The sequence below is a fragment of the Cebus imitator genome, unplaced genomic scaffold (genome assembly GCF_001604975.1).
Source record: "Cebus imitator isolate Cc_AM_T3 unplaced genomic scaffold, Cebus_imitator-1.0 Scaffold82, whole genome shotgun sequence".
In the NCBI taxonomy this organism is placed as follows: Eukaryota; Metazoa; Chordata; class Mammalia; order Primates; family Cebidae; genus Cebus; species Cebus imitator.
Genome location: NW_016107397.1, coordinates 4,264,694 through 4,274,863, shown reverse-complemented (window position 1 = coordinate 4,274,863; position 10,170 = coordinate 4,264,694). Strand labels below are relative to the sequence as shown.

General features: G+C 42.0%; 1 protein-coding gene across 1 annotated transcript in view; it reads right to left on the bottom strand.

The window, feature by feature from the left end:
* Positions 1 to 10,170, bottom strand: part of TRIM4 (tripartite motif containing 4) — a 30,862-nt gene that overhangs the window by 3,759 nt on the left and 16,933 nt on the right. The window lies entirely within an intron of this gene.

The window sequence follows — 10,170 nt, the reverse complement described above, 5'->3', positions numbered from 1 at the left end:
AAAAAAAAAAAAAACAACTAAGCTCTAGCAACAGGATCTAATTATTTCATGACCCAAGTTTTCCCAATCAGCCTAAAATTTGGAGAGATATTTACAAATTCTCACATGTTGTATCAAAACTAAAGCCAAGGCTGCTGACTAGCTGGTTCTCTGGCTACATACACACAGGTGTCACACAGGAGAAAATAACGAGGTCTCTCTTCACAGGTTCCAGCTGTTTACAGGGCATCTCCACAAATCTCCCCACAGCTCATCCAAAACTGAACTAATTATTCTACACCCCCTTCTATCCTCTTGGGACTGATGCACTTCATATGCAGACATTGTGCCTTCTGTGTTCTCTAAGGTGTCAGTTACCTCCACCTGAACACTCAGGCTTTGAAATCTTTATTTTCAACACTTTTTCCTCTAACCTTCAATAGTAATTAGTCACCAAGTCCTACCAATTCTACCGCTGAAAATTGTCACAGGTTCTTTTCCTCCCCTGCACTCCACTGCCACTGTCTTTACTCCCATCTCCAGCATCAGTGTGTTAATAACATCCTCCCTGGCCTCCCTGCCTCCAAATTCTCTTCCCTCCCACTCTCCGTGTCTTGAGTTTGAGGACATATTTTTTTTTTAAATCAGGAATGTATGTTAGAGTCTGACAAATGTTTTTCCTGCTTCAACTGAGACAATCACAGTTTTCCTTTTTTAACTTTAATGATATAAATTACATCGATTTTCAAATGTTAAACCAACCACGCTCTTCTGGGATAAATCTCATATTATTATGATTATTATGTACTATCCTTTTTGTGCATCAAAGGATATATAAATTGGTCGTAATTATTACATATCTTTTTAATATATTGTTGGATTCAATTTGCTGAAGCTTTCTTAAATTTAGCTATGTTCATGAGAGACATTGATCTGTAATTCTTTTCTCTTGTAATGTCTTTGTCTGACTTTGCCATCATGGTAATACAGACCTCACAGAAAGAACTGGGAAATATTCCCTCCTCAAATTTCAGTAAGAGTTCGTGAAGAATTGGCATTTATTTCTTAAATGTTTGGTAAAATGTTTCACCAAGAAAGCCATTTGGGGTACAGGTGCAGAGGCTCACGCCTGTAATCCCAATAATTTGGGAAGCCGAAGTGGGAGGATCACGAAGTCAGGAGGTCCAGACCAGCCTGGCCAACATGGTGAAACCCTGTCTCTACTAAAAAAAAAAATACAAAATTTAGTCAGGCATGGTGGTACCACCTGGAGTCCCAGCTACTCAGGAGGCTGAGGCAAGAGAATTGCTTAAGCCATTGATTGCGCCACTGCACCCCAGCCTGGGTGACAGACTGAGACTCTGTCTCAAAGGAAAAAAAAAGAAAACAAAGCTAAAGCCATTTGAAAGGTTTCTAATACTAATTTCTTTCACAGAAAGAAGATTCTTCCAGTTACCTGTATCTTCATGAGTCAGCTTTGGTAATTTGTGCCTTCTTTTTTTTTTTTTGAGACGGAGTTTCGCTCTTGTTACCCAGGCTGGAGTACAATGGCGCAATCTCGGCTCACCGCAACCTCCGTCTCCTGGGTTCAGGCAATTCTCCTGCCTCAGCCTCCTGAGCAGCTGGGATTACAGGCATGTGCCACCATGCCCAGCTAATTTTTGTATTTTTAGTAGAGACGGGGTTTCACCATTTTGACCAGGGTGGTCTCGATCTCTTGACCTCGTGATCCACCAGCCTCGGCCTCCCAAAGTGCTGGGATTACAAGCGTGAGCCACCGCGCCCGGCCTAATTTGTGCCTTTTAAGGACTTCGTCCATTTCATCTATGCTGTCAAGTTTATTGGCAAAAAGTTGCTCCTAATATTCTATTATCCTTTTAATATCTGTAGAATCTGTAATGATTCACCTTTCTCATTTCTGACATTAGTAATGTGTGTCTTCTTTTCTTCTGATCCTTTTGATTAAAGGTCTATCAATTTTACTGAAATTCTCAAAGGACCAGCTTTTGGTTTCATTGGTTTCTGTAGGCTTTCTATATTTTATTGCAATGATTTCCACTTTGATTTTTATTATTTCCATTCTTCTGTTAACTTTGGGCTTTACTTGCTCCTCTTTCTCTAGTGTCTTAAGGTGGAAGCTGAAGTCAAGTGATTTGAGAAGTTTCTTCTTTCCAATATAGCACTATACACTTTTAAGTACTGCTTTAGATGCATCCTACAAATTCTGGTAGGTTGTGTTTTCCTTTTGATTCCATTCAAAATACTTCTTAATTTGCCTTTTGATTTCTTCTTTAATTCAAGGGTTACTAAAAAGTCTATTTAGTTTTTTGACATTTAGAGGGTTTTCAAAGGATATTTTGATACTGATTCCTATCAATTCCACTGTGATCAAAGAACCTACTCTGTATGACTTGCATCCTCCTGACACCTGCTTTACAGCCAGCTTAGTCTAACTTGGAAAATGTTTCACATACATTGAAAAAATATATAGTATATAACTGCTGGGTGAACTGTTCTGTAAATAATGGAATCAAGTTGATTGATAGTTATTCAAGTCTACTATATCCTTGCTGATTTACTGCCTAATTGTTCTGAAAATTATTAAAAACTCCAAAGGTAAATGTGAATTTGCCTATTTCTCCTTGCAGCTCTGTTAGTTTTTTGCTTAATATAGAAGCACTGTCAAGTGCATAAATGTTTAGAATTCGTATCCTCTTGGACTAACCCCTTTATCATTAGAATATAACATTCTTTATCTCTGCTAATAACCTTTGCTCAGTAATCTACTTTGATACTAATATACCCACTCCAGATCTATTAACATGATATATCTTTATCCATTCTTCTGCTTTAAACATATATGGTTCTTTATATTTACTGTGATCCCTCTTTTCCAGTATACAGTTGGGTCTTGCTTTTCTTTTAGCCAATCCAACCAGCTTCTGCCTTTTGATTACAGCATTCAGGCCATTTATAGTCAATGTGATTATTAGTATGATTAGATTTGTTATTATTTTGCTGTTTTATTTTTGTCCTATATATTCTTTTCCTGCCTTAATTTTAATCATTTTTTATAATTCCACTTTACTTCCTTTATTAATTAGCTACAACTCTTTTATTTTAGTGGTTTAAGATTTATAGTATCATATGACAGACGCACCTCACGGCAATAACTCAAGCATACCCTGAGAATGACCACATGGTCTAAGGAGAATGTATGTTCAGACTTCCAAGCTAATGAATGTGTGAGTGGCCAACCCAGAGATTCGCTCCTTATCTATGATGGACATCTGAACATCTGAACCTCTGGCCCATTCTTGGAATGCAGGCTGTACAGAAGACCAAGAGCCTTTGTTTCAGGTTAAATGGAGGTTGTTAGGAGGAGGTTGCTAAGTGAAAATGCTATCTGCATGCTTTTTACACACAGTAGCAACTGGTTTTTGTGTCCAGCCCACTGCTCCTGGATCACCCAGCATGTAAGTTCTCAATAAACCCTATGTCTCATTCACTGGCTCCAGGTCTCTTCCACCTCTCAGACACAGTGCCATCACTACTGGAATCAATAGGGATCTAGCACAATTAGCCCAGCATGAGATTGGAGAAAATTCCATGAATGCCAAGACAATGAGATCAGGGGAGGGGAAATCCACGGGGGAAATCCTGGGCTGGCTGTCCACATGTATGTAGGGCCCGATAGCCACTATCCTTGATGGGTGGGGCCTACCAGGTGAGTACGGGGATACCCCCAAAATGCTAAAAGTCCTAAAAGAACTGCTGCAGGAGGTGGATCCAACTAAGGGAAAGTCAAACGCCCAAGTTGTGGCAGCTGCAGTTGGCTGGTCACTCCTGTGCCCAAAGGCTGAGCCTGTCGCACAGGCAAGGGTGTACCAGTTACAAGATGAGCTGCAACTAGAAAGAGATACATTAGCTCGGGCTGAAGTGTTGGAGAACTCACTGTCCCACCTCTGGGAACAGGATGACAAAATGGAGACACTGGCTTGTTGAGCAGCCTGTTTTAAGTGTCACTGACTGCCACATGGGGTTAGGACTATCGTGACTATGTCCTGGGACCCTAGGGAGAGATCTAGTGGGGAGAAGGATGACGACTGGGATGAATCCATAGAGTTTCCCATCCTCTCGGCATGTCTGATGGTCACCACTAAGATGAAACAGGACCAACCACACCCAAGGGGGTAGCCCTGCAAGACTTGCCTCCACCTGAAAGAAGGCAGACCACCACAATGCAGGATTGTACTGCTGTGGAATTGGTGACACTGGAAAATAGGTTCAGACAGAGTGGGAGACAGTCGATCCCACTCTCCCTGGGATTTTACACTCTCTCAGTTGGTAGGAATGGATTTTGAATGTTCCCAATGCAGATAATGATAAATGTTTGAGGTGGTAAATATGCTAATTACTCTGATTTGATCATTATGCATTTTATACACATATTGAAACACCACACTGTACCCCATAAATATGTACAATTATGTAGCAACTAAAAAAAAAAGATTTCCCAACTCAGTTCTTGTACTCCATGGGGGAAGGGCCTAGAATAGAATATACAGGTCACACCTATTTTACATCCTACTCCCCCACCCCGCTGTACTTCTAAAATAATGAATCCCAATCCTCCTTGTACAAGGAAACAATCATCCTCTTACAGAACATTATAATACCCCCCGACTGTCTTACTCTGGCTTCTTGCAAAGCATCGCAGAGAGCCCAAGCCACTCGGTATTGTAAACCAGGCACCAGGCCACTGCCAGAGTTGGTGCTCTCAGAATAACATAGCTTCCTGGTCTTACTAAATTAAATGGCTTCCCCTTTCTTGTACCCACTAAACATCTCACCTGTTGCCCATAGATGGGGTGCAGCAAACTGCTTCACCAACTGGGTACACATGGTGACCTCTCTCCAGAACACAACAGACTACTGGGTCTGCAGAGGGCTGCCCCTCTCCTCCACAGTGGGCCTGCCAAGGCGCATCCACGCTGCTAACCTGACTGCCTGGAGCCACAACTATACTTGGCATAATGACCCTCACCCACTTCCCTTTAGCAACACCACCACATTATGCAGTGAGTTTCCCACCATCAATGAGACAAGATGACATATTTTCCACCTTGTATGGGAGCAGGTTAATGCTACCCCAGCTGTGACGTATGTTGTACACGATGGACAAGGGTGAGTGACAAGAGTACAGATACAGGTAGTAAGTCATGCACCCTTACATACTGAAAGGCATGATAATAGCATGTCACAAGCTAAACCCATAATATGGTTTAGCTACCCCCCACAGCAATGCAACCAATCCCTTCAAATAGCTAATAATATGTTGCTAGGGTGGCACAGTGACTGTTTCTATGTGAGGGCCCATGCCCTTAGGGGGATAGGTAGATGGCAACCACAGCTGGCCCTACTTACCCTGTAATTGGGCTGGTAGATACACCTGGGATCGCCCTTACCTGCCGGACACATTCTGTTCCATTTAGACACTATTCCTACTAAGTGGGAGAGGGTAAAAGCCAGGCACTTCCAGAAGTGTGCATCCTGGTGGTTTTATCCTTTGGCCATTTTTGCCCCCAAGTGGCAGCAATAGATACAGAGCTGCAAGTTGGAGCTTTCACTAAACATATGGCTGTAGCCTTCAAGGATACCTGTGCCATGCTATTACTCTTCACTGGGCAACCATGTAAAATTGCATGGCCCTGGACATCTTAACTGCTGCCCAGGTGAAGCAGCTAAGGTGTGAAGTTGCACATTAATTAAAACCTAATGTTGTGTACATATCCCTGATTACTCTCACATTATAACCGGGGCTGTGTGAACCCTAGAAACTCACATTTCAGCTACAGCATCTCTATCTTATGACCCTATAACCATGTGGTTTAATCAACTTCAAGTGCTTGGAAAAGCTTTCTGGAAAGTATGATTGCCACTATGCTTGTCATCGTCTTTTGTTGCAGTGGTTTCTATTGCTGCTGCGCCGTCTGGCAGCAATGCTCCTGCACATACCTTGTCCCAGGGAATCTGCAGAAAATGGTATGATAAGAATGGGGGGGCCACTCAAGGGTATGCTGGGCTGGAGTGTATGGCAGGTGCACCTGACAGCAATTAACTCCAGCACACCCTAAGGTCTAAGGCTGTGTGTTCAGAGTTCCAAGCTAAGGAATCCAGGAGTGGCCAACCCAGAAATGGATTCCTTATCTATAAACGCCATGTGAACTCCTGGTCCATTCCTTGGAAAGCAGGCTATACAGCGAATCAAGGCCATTTCTATTGGGTTAAATGGAGGATGCCAGGTGGAGATTGCTAAATGAAAATGCTATCTATAACCTGCATGCTTTTCACAAATCATAGCAGTTGTTTTCCTGTCCAGCCGGCCGTTCTTGGACTGCCCTGCATGTAGGTCTTCAATAAACCCTATGTCTCCTTCACAATTCCAGGTCTCTTCTTTGGCTTTTCAGACGTGGTGCCATCCTTAATGAAGTCAGCAGGGGCCTGGCACAAGTATATACCTTTTTATTAGTCTCCCTTCAAGTGGTATTACACCACTTCACATATAAGAACTGTATCACGGTATACTTTCATCTCCCCTCTCCCAATCTTCACGCTATTGTTGTCACACATTTTATTTATAAATATGTTATAAACTCCAAAATACACCATTTTTGTCTGTTGAAACAGTCGATTATTATTAGTCAGGGTTCTCCGAAGGAACAGAACCAAAAGGATGCATATGTCTGTGTGTATGTGTGTGTGGTATGTGGGTGCATGTGTGCACACATGCCTTTCTGGGTTTTCTTTTGAGATGGGGTCTTGCTGTGTTGCCCAGACTGGGGTCCAGTGGTGCAATCATAGCTCACTGCAGCCTCAATCTCCTGGGCTTAAGCCATACTCCTGCTGTGGCCTCCCAAGTAGATGGGACTACAGGCACACACCAGCATGCTCAGCTAATTATTTTATTTTTTGTAGAGGCAGGGTCTCACTATGTTGCACAGACTGGTCTCGAACTCCAGGCCTCAAGCAGTCCTCTTAACTCAGCCTCCCAAAGTGCTAGGATTACGGATGTGAGCTACCACATCCAGCCAGTGTATGAGATTTAATATAAGGAACTGGTTAGTGTGACTGTTGCTACTGAAGTCCAAATCTGCTGTGTGAGTTGGCAGGCTCAAGACCCAGACAGAGTTGGTGTTCTAGTTTGAAGGTCATTAGACAGGAAGAGCCAATGCTGCAGGTGAAGTCCAAGGCAGTACGCTATAGAAATCCATCTTGCTCAGGGGAAAGGTCAGCCTTTTTTTTTTTTTTAACTATTCAGGCCCTCAATTGATTAGATGACGCCCACCCACATCATGAAGGGCAATCTACACAGGCCTACTAATTTAAATGTTAATCTCATCCAAAATCACCCTCACAAACACACCCAAAATAATTTTTGGCCAATATCTGGGCACTCTGTGGCCCAGTGTAGTTGACATATAAACTTACCATCACAATTCCTTTTTAAAGGAATAAATAATGACACTAATATATATTTATTCACATTACCATTTCTGGTGCTCTTTTATTCCTTTGTACAGAGAGATTTCCATCTGGCATTTTCCTTCTGCCTGAAAGACTCCGTCTATCTGCTGTAAACTCTTTCTTTTACGCTTTAATTTACCTTCAAACTTCTTTATTTCACCTTTGTTTTTGAAGGGTATTTTTTGCCAGTTCTAGAACTCTAGGTTAACAGTTTATTCATTCAGAACTTTAGAGAGTTTGCTCACTTACAGTGTTTCCATTGAGCAGTGTGATGTCATCTTTGTCATCCATTACTTTCCACTTCAAGTAACGTGTCCTTTCTCCTGGTTGCGTTTAAGATTTTCTTTTTATTACTGGCAAGTTATGATGGGCCTATGAAGATTTTTCTTCATATTTCTCGTACTTAGGGTTTGTGGAGCATCTTGGATCTGCGGACTTAGTTTCCATTACATTCAGAAAATCTTTGGCCATTATTTCTTCAAGTATTTTTCCTATTCCATCTCTATCCCCACTCCTCTCCTTCAGGGACTCCAATCACCATAGATAAGGCTGCATAAATTTGTCCCACAGGTCACTGATGTTGTGTTTTTTAAAACTCTTTTATTCTGTGTATATTTCATTTTGGGTAATTTCCATTGCTCTGTCTTCAAATTCACCATTTTTTTCTTTTGTAATATTTAATCAACTATTAATCCCATTCTGTACATTCTTCACCTTAATCACCAGTCTTCATCTTCAAAACTCTGATCTGGTCTCTATATACCTCTTTGCAGAATATACTTATAATAAACTTTTTAATGTCCTTCCGTGCTTATTCTAACATCTGTGTCAATTCTAGGTCAGTTTCAGTTGATTATTTTCCTCCATTATGCATCACTGTTTGCCTGTCTTTTTCAATGTGTGACAATATTTGACTGGATGCCAGACATTGTGAATTTACATTGTTAGGTGCTCTTTTTTTGTTTATTCCTACCAACTTTCTAGGGTTTTATTCTGAAATGCAGTTAAGTTATTTGGAAAGAGTTTGACCCTCTTGGGTCTTGCTTTCATGATCTGTAAGGTGGGTGTGGAGCAGTACCCAGAGAGCAGTACTCTCTACTGATGAGCCAAGATTTTCCTGAGTACGCTACACAGTGCCCATGAACCATGAGTTTTCTGGTCTGGCTGATATGAACCAGCATTGTTCCTGGCCCTGTGTGAGCACCAGGAACCATTCCCTCTAATCGTTTTAGAAGCTTCTATCTCCAGCCATGGGTAGATTTTCATAGGCATGTGCTGATCAGAACTCAGCAGAACACCTAGGAAGTTCCTCCATAGATGGCAAGGGTTCTCTCTTTGTCCAGCTCTCCTCTCCAGGACACCACCCAGTACTTTGTGCACTCTCACTACTTTGTTCTCTGTGGACTCCTGGCTCCATTCCTCAACTCAGCAAGTCTCCCTCGCTCTACCTCAGTTACCCCAGCCTTAGATGGCCTAGAAACTTCTTCAGGCAGAGGGTAGGGATCATAGGTTGACCTTGTTTGTTTCACATTTCTCAAAAATCACCGCCCTTCACCGCCTGATATCTGGTGCTTTGAAAACTGTTGTTTGACATATTGTGCCAGTTTTGTTTTTGTGTTTTTATTTTAGTGGCTGCAGATAAGAAAATAATTCCTATTTACTCCATTTTGGCTAGAAGTAAACATCTACAACATGGTTCTTTCTTTTTTATTGAAGACACAGTCTTGCTCTGTTACCCAGGCTTGAGTGCAGTGGCATGATCTCCACTCACTGCAACCTCTGCCTCCCAGGTTTAAGTAATTCTGCCTAAGCCTCCTGAGTAGCTGGGATTACAGGTACACACCACCATACCCAGCTAATTTTTCTATTTTAGTAGAGAAAGGGTGTCACCATGTTAGCCAGGCTGATCTCAAACTCCTGACCTCAAGTGATCCGCCTGCCTTGGCCTCCCAAAGTACTGAGATTACAGGCATGAGCCATCGCGCCCAGCCTACAACATGATTCTCAATCAAGGATGTGCACATGAGAATTGCCAGCACAGCTTCTACAGCATGCATATGCCTTGGTGCCTCCCTGGAGATCCAATGAGTTTATTTTCAGTCTGTCCCACATTCATCTTCTCAACTTCAACCTCTACCTTTCCCCAAAATACACCTTGTTCTTTAGCCTCATTGGATACCTGCCCCTCCATTTTCTCCACACCTTAACTCACGCTGCTGCCTCTGCTTGAAACAGTCATCCCCATTTTCCACCTGCCAAACTCCTACTAATCCCTCAAATCTCAAAACTGTCACCTCTGCTGTGAAAAGTTTCCCATCTCACCCCCAACAGAGCCCTTCCCTGAACTTCTATAACATTTTATTTCTACTGCCAGCAAACACTGGCTCCTACTGTATTATAGGGAGTGCTGTGTGTCTGTCTCTCCAATGTGCTTATGAACGCATAAAGAAGTGAACAGATTTTTTAATCACTAGCACCCCGTAACAGTGTGTTAAATAAATGTTTCTTGAATGAAATATATATCCATTTATTAACCATCTTTCCTGACACTCTTACTAGCTGCATGCTCTGTTTCCTCCTACCTCTTCGGACTTCTCTGTTTATTCTCTTATTTGAAAGATTTCTTTTTTTTTTTTTTGAGACGGAGTTTCGCTCTTGTTACCC